This window comes from Rhinolophus ferrumequinum (assembly GCF_004115265.2).
Source record: "Rhinolophus ferrumequinum isolate MPI-CBG mRhiFer1 chromosome 15 unlocalized genomic scaffold, mRhiFer1_v1.p scaffold_54_arrow_ctg1_1, whole genome shotgun sequence".
Taxonomy (NCBI): Eukaryota; Metazoa; Chordata; class Mammalia; order Chiroptera; family Rhinolophidae; genus Rhinolophus; species Rhinolophus ferrumequinum.
This window is the reverse complement of record NW_022680357.1, coordinates 460,465-476,770: the sequence shown is the minus strand read 5'-3', so window position 1 is coordinate 476,770 and position 16,306 is coordinate 460,465. Positions and strand designations below refer to the sequence as shown.

Here is a 16,306-nt window from a genome sequence, read left to right as displayed (position 1 = left end):
AAGACACGGAAGATGACGATGGGATGGGCACCTGCCGGCAGAGGCAGGGCATGGCTTGCTTTTCACTTTTATCTATTCATACAGTTTGAATTTTTTTTTTCCAAAATACAAAAAGAGGTGAAAAAGAAACATGTAAACCAAATCTTATCAGAACATAACTACCCTGTGTGGTATGGGCGTGAGTTCCTTGAGGGAGCAAGTGTGTGTGGTCTTCGAAAGGGTGCCACACTCCTCCTGACCTTGGGTACATTATGGGAGACACTCAACGTCGCTTTCTGACCACACCAGTAACCTGTGGACTGATCCTGGGAAGGCCCACCTTTCCCGGCATTTAGGGCGCAGAAACAACAAGATGGACAACCTTCTCACCCTCTCGTAGCTTCAGCTAGGCAGAGGGAGGAGCATGGCCAAGGGCACAGAGATGGGGAATCCGTGCCCACCAACTCCAATTCCTCATCTCCCTTCCCCGCCCTTTTCACTCACCCTCCCACGCCCACATTCTCCTGGGCTGCCTTCTTGCACAACTGTCTAGGGAACGAAATGAAAGGAAGAAAGGACAGCCTGGCTCTGTTCTCCACAGCTCTGATCAAATATCTTTCGTACTGAATGTTGAAACTGAATGTGGAAACTGCCCAGAGGGACCCTGAGGATGGGAGCAGGAAGAAATGGCCGGTCCAACTGGCCTCCAAGGTTTCCGCAGGTTGTGTGAAAGATCGACTTGGATGGTAATGGTTTTTGCACATAAAAACATGGTTTTATTTTTATCCCTAAAACATATATCCAGTGACTTTCTTTGGATGTCTGCAAACTCGCTTCTTTTTAAGGTCACGCGATCCCTTTCTTTAAGCAAGGCTGGTGTTCATTCTGGGACAGCACCATTCATTATTGATTTTTATCCTGCTGCAGGAATTAGGTGATTTTGCACAGCCTCTTCAACTGGGAACTAACGAGCCAGCCACGTGGGACATCATGGGTTTTTGAAACTTTTGGTTTGGAATTCCCAGAAAAAGTTTCCAAAAGCAGAGGTGCAGTGTGGAGAGGAAAAGATCGGAGCCCTGGAATCACAGCGCCTTGTGTTCAAATCAGACTCTGGCAGGTGCTCGGTTATTAATGTCAGTTTTCTCACACTATTCCCTTCACAGAATTGCCCCACTGCCAAAGAGATAAGGTAAGGAAATTAGCACAGAGAAGGCCTTCAACAGAGAGAAGCTCTCACTATCATTTCTATCGTGTTCCTTGTTTTCTTATCGCAGAACTGACCCTCTACCAACAGTCCTTTTTTAAAAAGGTAGCAATAAAAATAATAACTAGCATGTATTGAGTACTTATGATACAGCAGGCGCTCTTCTAATTGCTTTACATGGATTAATTCATCGGATCCTGACAGCAAGCCCTTGAGATAGATGAGATTTACAGACATGAAAGCCAAAGCTGAGAGAGGTTGTCACCGGTCCCAGGTGGCTCAGCATCTCGGCCCAGCTGGGTCGGAAACCCAGGCGGTGGGACTCTGCCCATTAGATACTGGCACCCCACTTATCAAAACAATTCGTCGAAGTGACCCCAAGACACTCAGCCCGGCTCAGGGAAAAAAATAAACCAAGTCCTCCAGCTCTAGCTTGAGCAGCTGGGGCCGAAGGGGTTATTCCCACTGAGACGCCGGCACCCAGGTCTCCTAGAGAGGCGCTGCTGGGGCGGGAGGCGAGTGCGCTTCCGGCCAGTGTAGGGACTCCGGGAATTCCACGAGCGGCTCCCGGCTCGAGGCGTCCAGCCTGTCGTGGGCCTCCCGGCGGAGGGTCCCCGTCCCGTGCGGAGGGCGGGGGAAGGGACAGGGGTCCCATGGAGGGACCCCGGACCCCCTGAGTTCCAGGGAGGGAGGGCTCTCAGCTGGGGAGGGGAGGGGCGGTGGTGCGCGGGGGTGGGGGGTGGGGGGTGCGGGACAAGGCGTCTTTGAACTTGGCCGCCGCGGTGCCTTCTGGGCCTCTCGCCACCAGGCTGGTCGGGGGAGGCACGAGGAGGCGGGCGGCTCTCCGGGGAGGGCCGGCAGCCTGGTCCCCGACGAGCGAGGCCCCCTGCCGGCCCCTCCCGGAGACCGAGAGCCTCCCAGAGCGCTGGATAAGAAAGACCGGCGCTCCGCCTCCCCAGTGCGGCCCTTCCGCCGCCTCCTTATTCCCCACATCTACCCAGAGTTGGTGGCACCGTCCCCATTGTGTAGTCTCCTTGCTTCTAAAGTCTGTTTCACAAACGGGATTGTCCGAGCCTCCCGCCGGCCAGGAGAGGAGCCCGGACTGCGGGCGCTGGGTAGACCCTCGGGCTCCTGAGCTCTGCCGTGTGGGGGTGATGACATCGGGGTGACCTCTCTCAACTCAGCCGGTCTGACACCTACCTGGCTGGTCTTTCTCTTTGGTAACAGAGATGGTTCATTGTCAGTCAAGTTGGGGCCTCCGTTACTTTTTCTCCTGCCCTCCCCTTGCCTCCCTCCTCCTTTCCTTACCGTCTTTTTAGTCTTCATCTTTTTTGGTCCAACCCATCTTTGCAGTGCCACTGCCACCATCTTTCAGCCTCATTGTCACACACCTGCTATTGTAGTAACCTGCACTCCTGACGCCTCCGCCTGTATTTCATTGCCAATTCACTCCCCTTGCATCAAGCTACTTCCCTGTTCAAAAAACCCTTTATTCTTTAAAACTAAAGCTGTCTATAAGCTCAAGTCAAAACGCTTTCGCGTGGCATTTAAGGCCATTTGAAAGTTGGCTTCAGCCCGTCTTTCTAACCTGGTTTCTCTGGTTCCCTAAGTAGAGGTTACAGACTCACAGCTACAACTGAAAAATGGTTCACAGAGTGTCTTCTGAAAATTCAAGTTGCTACTGATTTTAAAATTGGGAGATTTCATTTAAAAGCCCAGATTTCCAGCTTCTTTTGAAACATCAGTAGAGCTGGAACCAGTGTCCCATGTTCTTACATTCAGCTGCTGGTGTGAACTGAGAAGTGGCTGCCCCCCTAAGGAGGGCTGTGTCCCCCAGATCAACTTAGTTCCACCCCCTCCCAATAGCTCCGATCTCAGCGCAACAATCAACTGTGCTTGCACTGATGTTTCCTAAAATAGAGAAGTAGGTTTTGGTTGCTGTATCTCTATCAAAAGAGCAGAAAGGGAAAGGATGCCACAAGGAATGCATGTGTAGACAACAGACCTAGGCTCCTAGCATCCTTGGCTTACCTGCTTGTCTTTCTGGAGCACATAGCCACCTGAAATTTCCCCTCAGGCTCTACAGAGACCCTCACATACAGCTTGGCTAATTGCATCACAGCCTCTCAAAGAACCTGAGGACCATACCTTGCTTTGCACCATCTTCTCCACTGACAAAATTCTATTCAACAGGGTTCTTGGCTACTTCTACTCGGTGACACCTTCCCTGACGACCAGCCATCCAACCAACTCCATCTGTCCATCTCATCAGCATTTCTGGAGGTCAGGCCGTGCATTAGATGGGTATGCCCAAGCCACCACCATTTCTCCCTCCTCTGGATGTCTATGGCTGTGCCTGAATCAATGTCGTACACCTGGTAGGTGATCAATAAATAATTATCAACTGGGTCCGTGGCCCAGTCCCATACACCTCATTGCTCTACTTGGATTTAAAGATCTTTGAGGGGCTGGGTCCATATTGTATCTATCTTTGCACTGCCCTAGCAACTAGCGCCATGCCTGGCACATAGCTGACATGTGGTGACGTCTGAGGAAATATGTGCCATAAGGAGGTGCCTCAGACAAGCAGCAGATACTGAGTTTCAGTCCGTCCCATGGCTGGAAGCATCACCCAGCTCCCCACCCCCCAAGACTTAGGTGCAGCGGAAGGGAGAGGCAGTCCCAGAGAACAGAGCAGAGGCCTTACTTAGTCCTAAAAGTGGGGCGCACTTTACAAACCCCATGACCTGGAGGCTCTGTGCAGGATTCAGCTGCAGCTACGTCTAGGACCCAGCTGTATCCATGTAGCTTCGTGAGAAAACCCCAGTCTGATTCTGTTTCTGAATTCGAAGCTCTATAATAACAATAGTTGACAGGTACGGGGGCACCCTCTGAGCCAAATGCTTCGAATCAGTGGCCTCCTTCCAGCGTCACACCTGCCTGGGAGTCAACACTGCACCTCCTCTTTTAGAGGAGAAAGCTGAGGCTCCAGGTGCCTGAGTAACTTGCCTAACGCCATATAGTAACAGGTTGAACCAGAGTTCGTCCATACAGGGCCCCTCATTCCAGGGCCCCTGTGCTTAGAATTGTGCTGCTTCCAACACCTGAGCCTGAAGAGGGAGGGATGCCAGGTGGGACCCAGAGACTCAGCTGTCTGCTAGTTTGGGTTCTGGATTATTGTTTTGCATTGTTTACTGCTTGGCACCTCCTGCCACCCTGAAGGAGGGAAACAAATCACAAAAGGTTGAAGTTGATTCTTTTCTTTCTCAACAGTCCCTTTTGTTCTTTCTGATTTTTTTTAATAAATTTTATTGGGGAATATTGGGGAACAGTGTGTTTCTCCAGGGCCCATCAGCTCCATGTCGTTGTCCTTCAATCTAGTTGTGGAGGGCGCAACTCTCTGGCCCATGTGGCAATCGAACCGGCAACCCTGTTGTTCAGAGCTCGCGCTTATCCAACCAACGGAGACATCCGGCTGCCCCTGTTCTTTCTGACTTTGCCCTAGAAGGTTTCTCATTTCTCTAATCTCACGCAACACTCACCTCTGTTCTTCCCTGTCTGTCCTTCCATTCTTTATCCCAATTCCATGCATAGTATCCAAGAAATGAAGTGGCAGCTGGAGCAAGTGAGCAGGTGAGCAAGGGAACTAGTGTGCTTCCTTCAATTACATGGATCCAGGCAGAGTGTAAGGTAGTGGTCAGAGAAGGAGGTGGGCTACCCCAGGGGTCACACGCTAAGCATCTGCAGGGGCAGGTGGCCCGGAACTGCCGCCCAGATCGCCTGCAAGTGAGAGGATGTAAACACATACACTTTTGGTTTGGTTTTTGTATGTTCCCTTTGTGGTAACAGTTTTGTTGAGATAAAATTCACGTACTATACATACAACTTACTTAAAGTGTACATTTACAAGGAAGCTTCACACGTATTATCAAGGCTGTTTCACAGTTAGGAAGAACTAGAAGGGAACGGAGAGGCCATCTAGTCCAATCCCTTCACACTGAGATGAGGAACGAAGCCTAAAAATAGGACGTGACTTGCCCAACACCCCACAGCAAGTGCCATCGCCAGGGCCAGTTCCCTGCTGCTCCATTCCTAACCGTTTACACTCGAGGAAGCCGAAGCCCAGAGAAGCCCGGGGACTTCCATGAAGAATGGGGCCAGTCAGAGGGAGATCACCTGTTGAGTCCAGTCTCTTCTATCAGGGGCTTAGACCAGTGCGGGCCCAGGGCTGAAGTTTCTCGAATTTACTCGACCTGGGTCCAGACCTCCAGGCTCGCACCGCAGCCTGTACGAATAATCGGGGAATGTGTGGTCGCAGGGGACCCCGGGATCAGAGGCATCTCTCCCTACGCCGAGCCAGTGCGATTACCCCGGCCAGGGCTCAGGCGTCCGGGCCTTTGAGGTGCCCCCGGCCGCAGCGAGCCAATCCCAGGCCACGCCTTTGACGGGGGCGGGGTGTCCGCGACCCGGCCCCGCCCACTTTCCTCGGGGCTGAGACAACGCTGCGCTGTGACCTAGGCAACCGGCCTTAGCGTTCCCTCCACGTGCTAAATTTGCTGCGTCCCGCCCCTCTTGGCACAGCAGCCGAGAAGCCAAGTCCTTTAAAGGGTAAAAAGGACGGAGATTTTGATTGGTTGGTTGGATGAGTCAATACACTCACTGGCGTGACCCTGGCGCTGACAACCTCGCCCACGTTGGCCACCGGGAGGCGGGGTAGCATGTTTTTGAGAAGCGGAGCAGAGACAGGACTTTGGTGGACTGGAAATTGGGTGTTTCCAGTTCAAACTAACGACCGTCTTAGGTGTGGGTGGAGGTAGTGAGAGCAGGAACTCCTGGGTCCCACCACCGGATGTCGTTAGTTACACTTTTTTGACAGTCGTATTGCGAGAATACAGGCATTTCATGTTTACGTTTAACGTTTATTGAGCGCCTGCTGTGTGTCAGACAGGGTTGTAAATGTTTGGGCTCCGTGAACAATAGTCCTGCCTCCTTGGAAGCTTGTGTTTTCACAAGAAGAGACAATACAGTCATATGTTAGAAGATGGGACAAGGCGAGGGGGCGGGGTGGGGGGAAAGAGCGAGGTGAACGGGAGCAGGTTGCATCATTAAATAGATGGCCAGGCGAGAAACCAGTGAGATCTGAACAAAACACTGGAGGAGGCGAGATGGTCACCAGTGAGCTATCTGGGAGCAGAGCGTTCCAGGCAGAGGCACAGCTGACCGGTGTCACTGAAGGACGGAGGGAGAAGAGTGTGGCGGTGGCCAGGGCTTCGTGAGCGCGGGGAGAATGGTAGGAAAGGAGCCCCGGGAAAGGGAGTGCAGGTCTTACATGGTCTTGTATGTTGGCTATTACTCTGAAATAGAGAGCGACTGCAGGGTTTGCGAAGAAGAGCCCCAGTATCTGACTTACATGTTATTTTATATTGTTGATTTATTTATTTTTACCTGACTTACGTTTTAAAATAACCGTGCTGGCTGCTGTGTTGAGAACCAGTGGAAGGGGGGTCGAGATGTTGGGAGGCCTGCTGGTTATTGCAATAATGCATGCCATCGTGGGTAGGAGATGGTGGTAGTTTGTCCTGAAGTGGTGAAACGTGGTCCGATTCTGGATATATTCCGAAGGAAGAGCTTACAGGATTTCTCAAGAGATTGGAAATTGGGTATGATTTAAAGACAGGAGTTAAGAATCACTCTACTTTTTTTGAACTGAGCAACTGAAAGAGGAGTTGCCATCGAATGAGGTAGAAAAGGCTGGGGGTGGAGCCCCCGTGGGGTCGTGGGGAAATCAATATTTACTGATATAAGTGGAATGTTGCAATTAGTGAAGCACCAATGTGACCAGGACACAAAACAGGGTTTGGTAACTTAGCCAAGAGTCAGGAAGGCCTCTCATCTCTGTGAGGGTGACAAGCTACCCCAGTGATGCTCTAATGAGAGATGTGGGGTCACATCAGAATCACTTGGGAAATCTTTTCAGTCTCAACCACCGACACAACCTTTCCCCCTTTTTTAATTTTTCAATTACAGTCAACATTCAATATTATTTTGTATTAATTTCAGGTGCACAGCATCGTGGTCAGACATTTATATAATTTAAGAAGTGATCCCCTGACTAGTCTAGTACCCACCTGGCACTATACATGGTTATTACCATATTATTGACTGTATTCCCTATGCTTTACTTTATATTTCCATGACTACTTTGTAACTACCTATTTGTACTTTTTAATGCCTTCACCTTTTTCACCCTGTCCCCCAAACCCCATTCCATGTATGACCCCGATAAATCATGTACCCATCTGACACCATACATAGTATTAATAATCACAGTATTATTGACTATGTTCCTTATGCCGTACCCAAGATCCCCATAAATACTGGGTGACAACCAATTTGCACTTCTTAATCCCTTCCCATTTTTCACCCACCCTCTTAACTCCGCTCCCATCTGGCAACCATCAAAATGTTCTCTGTATCTATGAGTCTATTCCTGTTTTATTTGTTTATTTTGTGCTTAGATTCCACATATAAGTGAAATCACATTGCATCTGTCTTTCTCTGTCTGACACACTCCACTCAGCACAGTACCCTCCAGGTTCATCCATGTCACCACAGATGGCAGGAACCCATTCACTTCCACGGCCGGGCAATATTCCATTGTGCATTGTACCACCTCCTCTTTATCGATTTACCCACCAGTGGACACCCAGGCTGCCTCCACATCTTGGCCATTGTAAACAATGCTGCAATGAACATGTGGATGCAAACATCCCCTCGAAGTAGCATTTTGGGTTTCTTCAGATAAATACGCAGAAGTGGGATTACTGGGTCCTTTTTTGTCTCTTGTTATAGCCTTTGTTTTAAAATCTATTTTGTCTGGTAGAAGTATCGCTACACCTGATTTTTTTTCCATTTCCATTTTAGTGAAATATCTTTTCCATCCCTTTACACTCTTTCTGTATCTTTCAATATGAAATGAGTCTCTTATAGGCAGCATATTAAGTCAGACAATTAAGTTCACGAACTCATCCTAGAAAAAGTACTACACACCTCATGGCTGAATATCACTACGGTCACCTTCGAAGGACTCCCCTTGGGAAGCTATGCACCAACGCCAGCACCTAGTCCACCCTTCAAAGCAATGTTGGAACTCTTTTTCTGGAATGGCCATCAGAGCTGTCCTCGTATTATCCTTGATGTCCTGAATGTCATCAAAATGTCTTCCTTTCATATTTCCTTTATCATTGGGTAAAGAAAGAAGTCATTGGGGGCCAGATCAGGTGAGTAGGGAGGGTGTTCTAATACAGTTATTTGTTTCCTGGCTAAAAACTCCCTCACAGACAGTCCTGTGTGAGCTGGTGCATTGTCGTGATGCAAGAGCCGTGAATTGTTGGTGAAAAGTTCAGGTCGTCTAACTTTTTCATGCAGCCTGTTCAGCACTTCCAAATAGTAAACGTGGTTACCTGTTTGTCCAGGTGGCACAAATTCATAATGAATAATCCATCTGATATCAAAAAAGGTGAGCAACGCTGTTGCAACAAATTCATGAACTTAATTGTCAGACCTCGTACGTAAGGGTTTTGTATTTTTATCCATTCAGCCTTCCTATGTCTTCTGAGTGGAGCATTTAATCCATTTACATTTGAAGTAACTATTGATAGATAATAGCTATTGCCATTTTATTATTCATATTTTTTACCTTTTTTTCATCTTAAAGAAGTCCCTCTAACATTCTTTGTAATACTGGTTTTGTGATGATGAACTCCTTTAGCTTTTTCTTCTCTGGAAACTTCTTTATCTGTCCTCCAATTCTAAATGACAGCTTTGCTCGGTAGAGTAATCGTGGTTATAGATCTTTGCTTTTTATCACTTTTAATATTTCATGCCAATCGCTTCTGACCTGCAGAGTTTCTCTTGAGAAATCAGCTGGCAATCTTATGGGAGCTCCCTTATAAGTTACTAGTTGCCTTTCTCTTGCTGCTTTTGGGATTCTCTCTTTGTCTTTAACCTTTGCCATTCTAATTATAATGGGTCTTGATGTGGGCCTGTTTGGGTTCATCTTGTTTGGGACTCTCTTCACTTCCTGGACTTGTATGTCTACTTCCTTCGCTAGGTTAGAAAAGTTTTCAGTCATTATTTCTTTAAATAGGTTCTCAATCCCTTGCTTTCTCTCTTCTTTGGTATCCCTATGATGCGAATGTTGTTATGCTCGATGTTGTCCCAGAGGTCTCTTAAACTATCCTCATTTTGGGGGGATTCTTTTTTCTTTTTACTGTTCTGATTGAATGTTTTCTGCTACCTTGTCTTCCAAATTGCTGATTCCATCCTCTGTTTCATCTAGTCTGCTGGTTATTCCTTCTAGTGCATTCTTCATTTCACTTATTGTATTCTTCACTTCTGACTGGTTCTTTTTATGGTTTCTATGTCGTTTTTTATGCTTGCTATGTCTTTGTTGAAGTCTCACTAAGTTCCTTCAGCATCCTTATAACCATTGTTTTGAACTCTGTCTCTGGTAGGTTGCTGGCCTCCATTTTGTTTAGTTCTGTTTCTGGAGATTTTTCCTGTTCTTTCATTTGGGATGTATTTCTTTGTTTCCTCATTTTGCCTGCCTTTCTCTTTATTTCTATCTATTAGGTAGATATGCTACTGTCCCAGTGTTGACCAGGTGGCCATATGTAAGAGGTGCCCTGTGGGGTCCAGTGGCACAGTGTCCTTGGTCACTTGTTCTGCATGCTCCAGAAGCATCCATTGTGGGGTTGTGTGTGCCCTTCTGTTATAGTTGAGCCTTGATTGCTATTGGAACATCAGTGGGTGGGATTGACCCTCAGGCTGACAGGTTGTGGGGTTTGGCCACGCCCACAGCTTTCGGGCTGCTGTGTAGGGGGTTTATCCTACTGAGTGGGATTTGCCCCAGTGGGCTCTGGTGCCTGTTGAGACCGCCCTTTGTGTGTGCCGCTTGTGGGGCTAATTGAACAGTGCTCCACTGTGGTCTGAAGCAACCTCCAAGAATGTCGGTTCTGGGACCTCTTGGGAGGGGCTCTGGTGCAGGCCCAGGTCCTCCACTGCCTGTGACCAGTCAGGGGCTACCCGATAAAAACTATAACGCAATCCACCGTTAGTCGCTGCCTGTACTGGACCTGGAGGCCTGTGGGAGAGGTCACACTGTGAACTGAGGATGTCTGCCACCAGTACCAGGTCTGGTGCAGCTCCGCGAAATGCCGGGACACTCTGGCCTGGTGCCGGTTACTGGCTCACGGAAGGTTCTGCTGCTGATAAAGCCTCAGCGGTATAGAGCTGGCTGTGCCAGGGTCTCAGTGAGTCAGCATGGGGGAGCAAGTGGAGCTCATCAGGCCAATCAGCTTCCAATTTGACCGGAAGTGTAGGGGGCGGGCTCAACACAGGAAAGATGGCGCTTGGCTGCCGGCTGTTTGGCTGTGTGAGGAGCCCACACAGGGAAAATGGTGCCTTTCCTCCAGCCCTCGCCTGAAGCCACCCACCTCAGTGTGCCCCCCGTGTGTCTCCGACACCCCAGAGGCACCGCCCCACCGCTGGAGCCCAAGGTGAGTGCCTGCAGGTGGGCGAGTGCGCGCGCGGGCCATTTAAGAGCACGCCCGCGTTTCCCGCCGCCGCCCCACTCGGTTGGTCGCCATCCCCACTGTTTTTCACAGCCGGATGTTGTGGGGGCTCGTATTCCCATTCGCAGTATTCTGGGCTGAGGAGGGTGGTTTGAGGGACTGGGGTCCATCGCTCCTCCAGGAGGACCTCTGTGGTCGAGATATCCCACCCAAGTTTCTCCCGCCATACGGAGGTTTGGAACTAGCCTGTTTCACGTCTCCACCCCTCCTACCCGTCTCCACATAGCTTCTTCTCTATTGAGCTTCTTTTTTTTTTTTTTTAAGATTTTTATTGGGGAAGGGGAACAGTACTTTTATTGGGGAACAGTGTGTACTTCCAGGCCTGTTTTCCAAGTCAAGTTGTTGTCCTTTCAATCTTAGTTGTGGAGGGTGCCATTCAGCTTCAAGTTGTTGTCCTTTCAGTCTTAGTTGTGTCGGGCACAGCTCAGCTCCAGGTCCAGTTGCCGTTGTTAGTTGCAGGGGGCACAGCCCACCATCCCTTGTGGGAGTTGAACCGGCAACCTTGTGGTTGAGAGGACGCACTCCAACCAACTGAGCCATCCGGGAGCTGAGCGGCAGCCCAGCTCAAGGTGCCGTGTTCAATCTTAGTTGCAGGGGGCGCTGCCCACCATCCCTTGTGGGATTCGAGGGATCGAACTGGCAACTTTGTGGTTGAGAGCCCACTGGCCCATGTGGGAATCAAACCAGCAGCCTTCGGAGTTAGGAGCATGGAGCTCTAACCGCTTGAGCCACCGGGCCAGCCCTCTATTGAGTTTCTTGAATTTAAGGGTTTGTAGTTTTCTTTAAGTTGGAACATTTTCAGCCACTATATTTTCATATATTTGTTTCTGTTCCCAACCCTCCTTCTGGGACTTTAATTACCCATATATGAAGCCACCTGAAGTTGTCCCCTAGCTCACTGATGCTTTTGTTTTGTTTTTTTCTCTCTCTCCGTGTTTTATTTTGAATAGTTTCTATTGCCATGCCTTGGGGTTCACTAATCATTTCTTCTGGTGTTAATGCCATGCAGTATATTTTTCATCTCAGATTGTGTCGTTTTCCCTCTCGTAGTTTGACATTTTTGATATTTTCCATGTCTCTATTTAACTTTTTGAACATATGTAATTCAGTCATAATTACTGTTTTTAATGCCATTCTCTGCTAATTCTAAAATCTCCAATCTGGGTCACCTTTCATTGATTATTCTCACTATGGATCATATGTTCCTGCTTTGCATGACTGTAGTTTCTTATTGGATGTCAGACATTGTGAATGTTGCCTGATTGGTTGTCGGATAGCTTTTTATTCATATAAATGCTGCTCTTTGAGCTAGGGTGTAGTTAGAATGCTTGAAGATAGTCTGACTCCTTTAGATGTGACTTCTAACACATCTAGATGATTTGTTAGGTCCTGAGCAGTGCTCCGTCTAGGGCTAATTATTTCCTGTGTCTGAGGGAAGACCTCCCTGAGTCCTCTGCCAACTCCCTCATGAAGGATGAGTGTTTTAAGTCTGGATGGGGGAGGCAGGGCCTGTCACTGCTCTGCACGAATGCCAGGCACGACTCCATCATCCTTTCACGTGGCTCTTTCCCGGGTGTCAGGTACTTTCCTTACTCATGCACTCAATACCCAAGGGAAATCTTTTTCTTTTTTTAATTCAAGTTTATTGGGGTGACAATTGTTAGCAAAGTTACATAGGTTTCAGGTGTACAATTCTGTAATACATCATCTATATATCACATTATGGTTCACCACCCAGAGTCAGTTCTCTTTCCATCACCATATATTTGATCCCCTTTACCCTCATCTCCCACCCCCCCCCTTCCCCTCTGGTAACCACTAAACTATTGTCTGTGTCTATGAGTTTTTGTTTATCTTGTTCTTTTGTTATTTTTGGTTTATATACCACATATCAGTGAAATCATATGGTTCTCTGCTTTTTCTATCTGACTTATTTCTTTTTTTTAGAAATTTTTTTATTGGGGAAGGGGAACAGGACTTTATTGGGGAACAGTGCGTACTTCTGGGACTTTACCAAGTCAAGTTGTTGTCCTTTCAATCGTGGTTGTGAAGGGTGCAGCTCAGTTCCAGGTCCAGTTGCCGTTGTTAGTTGCTGGGGGCGCAGCCCACCTTCCCTTACGGGAGTCAAAACGGCAACTTTGTGGTTGAGAGGACGCATTCCAACCGAGCCATCTGGGAGCTCAGCAGCAGCTCAGCCCAAGGTGCCGTGTTCAATCTTAGTTGCAGAGGGCGAGCCCACCATCCCTTGCGGGAGTCGAGGAGTCGAACCGGCAACCTTGTGGTTGAGAGCCCACTGGCCCATGTGGGAATCGAACCGTCAGCCTTCGGCGTTAGGAGCACGGAGCTCCAACCGCCTGAGCCACTGGGCCGGCCTTAACCTTTTCTCAATTGCACAATTCAGTGGCATTAAATATATCCACAATGTTGTGCAACCTTTACCACCATCCATTTTGAGAATTTTTTTTCCATCATCCCAAACAGAAATTCTGAGCCCAATTAAGCAATAGCTTGCTATCCCTGTTTCTACCATCCCTTAGTAACCTCTATTCTACTTTCTGTATCTATGAATTTGCCTATTCTAGGTAAATGGAATCATACAATGTTTGTCCTTTTGTGACTGGCTTCTTTCACTTAGCATAATGTTTTCGAGGTTCATCCATGTTGTAGAAGGTATCAGAATTTTTTGTAAAGGCTGAGTCATATTCCACTGTCTGTGTAGATCCCCATTTTGGGTATTCATTCATCTGTTGATGGACGTCTGGGTTGTTTCCACGTTTCGGCTGCTGTGAACATGGGTGCACAAGTAAGCGACACCTTTTGAGTTCATCGCTCTTTTCATCACAAGAACTATGAGATGGGCATCTAGGTTTTCTCTATCCACACCCCTTCCTCCTTCTGGCCACAGCCCCTCTGTCACTAGGAATAGAAAAGATTCATGAGCACTAGTTAGGAATTGCCCCAATTGTGCTCAATATCTCCTTTGCCCCAGTGGGGGTGATTTGGTCCCAAACTGAACCAACCAGGGGCAGAGCTGAGGAAAAGTGAAACAGAGACACTGTTTGCAGCCTTGTTTCCAGCTGTTTGGAAAGACCAGTCTCAGGGAATGATGCAGACATGAGTGAAGCGTGAAGAAAGGCAGGGGGAGAATGCCCATCCCAGACGCCTCTGTGGCTACGGGGACTCTTTTCCTCTTGTGACTACTCGGGATACCCCAGCATCCTTCTAACCCCCCTTCTCGTCTAAGCTAGTACCTTTTGGGTCTAAATCTTCACAGCTACAGAGACGTAAACTGACCACGATGCTCTCTCCATGTCAGAATCCCTCCCGTCAGGAAAGAATGAAGCTGCCTGTCTTAAAGTCAGCTTCTCCCAGAAATTTAACCTGGGCCAAAGATGAAAGTGCAAGCTATTGATTAAAGAAGGGTTCCCAGAAAAAACCGGTCAGGGAATGAAGCAGGCAGGTTAGCGAGTGTGTGTGAATAGCTCTGGAGATCATTGTACGTCAGGAGAAGGAGCTGGGCCCTTGTGCTTACACACCTTTATGGCTGTCAGTCCCTCCGGGGGAAGGGCATGGGGACATCAAAGTTCCCATGTGGACACTGGCTCCAGTCTCTGAAGGTGGTGGGTGTAAAGTATTTGCAGGAAAACATACAGAATCCAGGCTCGTAGCACTGATAAAAGGGATCCGAGGATTAGGGGCTGGGGACGGTGGTGGTGGCCAGTTTGATCCTGTATCTGGGGAAACTTGGGCCTTTCTCTCTTGCTCCCATCCTGCCTGCCCTCTCCCCATGCCACTAATACCCACATGCCAACACGTGGGCTGCCTCAGCGACCCCAGCATCAAAACTAAAATGTGTTACCCTGTGTGCCGTGCCGGGAAGCTGTCGGCTTCCTTTTCTTCCTGTTTGTCACAATGACTTCTCATGTTCTCTGTGAAGCATTCTGTTTACCAAATGTGTACTGGACAGAGAACAAGAAAGCGCTTCCCAAAGGTCCTTTCTCCTTCCGTAGCACAGCCTCACGTGCCAGCAGTGGTCAGATGACAATGTTGTCATAGCACATTCCAGCTTTATCAACACTTACCGTGCTCCAATCAGCATTCTAAATGCTTCACGTTCAACGTCTCATTTAGTCCAACAATTGTACCTGGGAGATTCCATTATCGTCTCCGTTTTATGGATAAGGAATTGAAGCTAATAAATGGTGGGGTTGGGGTTTGAACCCAGGCTGTTCTGACTACAGAATGTGAGCTCTTTTTTTTTTTTTTTTTTAAGATTTTACTGGGGAAGGGGAACAGGACTTTATTGGAGAACAGTGTGTACTTCCAGGACTTTTCCCAAGTCAAGTTGTTGGTCTTTCAGTCTTAGTTGTGGAGAGTGCAGCTCAGCTCCAGGTCCAGCTGCCAGTTGTTAGTTGCAGGGGGCGCAGCCCACCATCCCTTGCAGGAGTCGAACCAGCAACCTTGTGGTTGAGAGCCCACTGGCCCATGTGGGAATGGAACCGGCAGCCTTCGGAGTTAGGAGCACGGAGCTCCAACCTCCTGAGCCACCGGGCCGGCCCCCGAGAACTTGAGCTCTTAACCTCACTTTCTAAAAGGGGTAATTGACAGTGAAGGAATTTAATTTCTTATGTGTTAAATAACATCCAAGACCCATGAAATGAAATATTTAGTGATACGAGGAGAAACATGAGAAACAGTTTTATTGGAAATATTCTAATACATTTTCTGAACAAATAATAAAAAATAAATAGGGACACAGAAGATAGGAACATATCCTTTTTTTTTTTTACCCTGAAAACAAATAAACCTTCTCTTCAAGTTTCACGGACAATAAAAAAATTCAACAAATACTAAGCTACAGAGAGTATTTCAGTAAATTTTGAAAAGGGGGAAATTCTAGAAGTCAGTCTCTAATCAAAATGCATTTCAACTAACAATAATATAAAACATACCATTTAGAAATGTAAACACATAAATAGTGTCTCAAATTACCCTTAGGACAAATCAAGACTAAAAAAACTATTTAGAAAATAATAAAAAACAGGACACAGTCAAAGGTGTCTGCAGAGGTAAAATTAACAGCATTAAATGCTTTTAGTGTCAACAAGAGAAAATGAATTAAGCAAGTTGAGATTTTAGAAAAGAGTATAAAAACAGCCCTCACCCCCCAAAAAAAGAAAGGAAATATTTGAAATTTAAAAAACTGACCAAATACCCAGAGGCCTGAGTAGGAAAGATGTACCTTCCAGCCTGTGGACAGGGAAGTAGGCAGCCAGGCTGCACATGTCCCTGTCCCACCTCCCTGCTCACGCTCCGCCTGCTCTGCTCATTGCTCAGCTTTCTGCCGCCTGCACCTCACACCCTGTCTTCGTGGTGGCATCCACAGGGCCCTCGTCATGCTTTTCCCCTTCCTATGAGACCCGAGGTCTCCGTGACAGGAAGCATGTTCTCATCCTCCCTGGACCCCCAGAGCAAGGTCCTTAGTAGA

The 16,306-nt window shown here is 47.9% G+C and overlaps 2 long non-coding RNA genes across 4 annotated transcripts in view; one reads left to right on the top strand and one right to left on the bottom strand.

Annotated features, from left to right (window-relative positions):
* Positions 1-766: 766 nt before the first annotated feature.
* LOC117019402 (uncharacterized) lies at positions 767-5,323 on the bottom strand. Its single transcript, XR_004422489.1, has 3 exons — positions 5,074-5,323; positions 4,726-4,963; positions 767-1,152 (listed from the first exon to the last, which is right to left on the bottom strand). It is a non-coding gene; the product is annotated as an uncharacterized LOC117019402 (long non-coding RNA).
* A 5,280-nt stretch (positions 5,324-10,603) lies between these two features.
* Positions 10,604-16,306, top strand: part of LOC117019680 (uncharacterized) — a 56,123-nt gene continuing 50,420 nt past the window's right edge. For all 3 annotated transcript variants that reach the window (XR_004422535.1, XR_004422536.1, XR_004422534.1), the window contains exon 1: positions 10,604-10,743. This is a non-coding gene — a long non-coding RNA (uncharacterized LOC117019680). The remainder of the gene's footprint in view (positions 10,744-16,306) is intronic.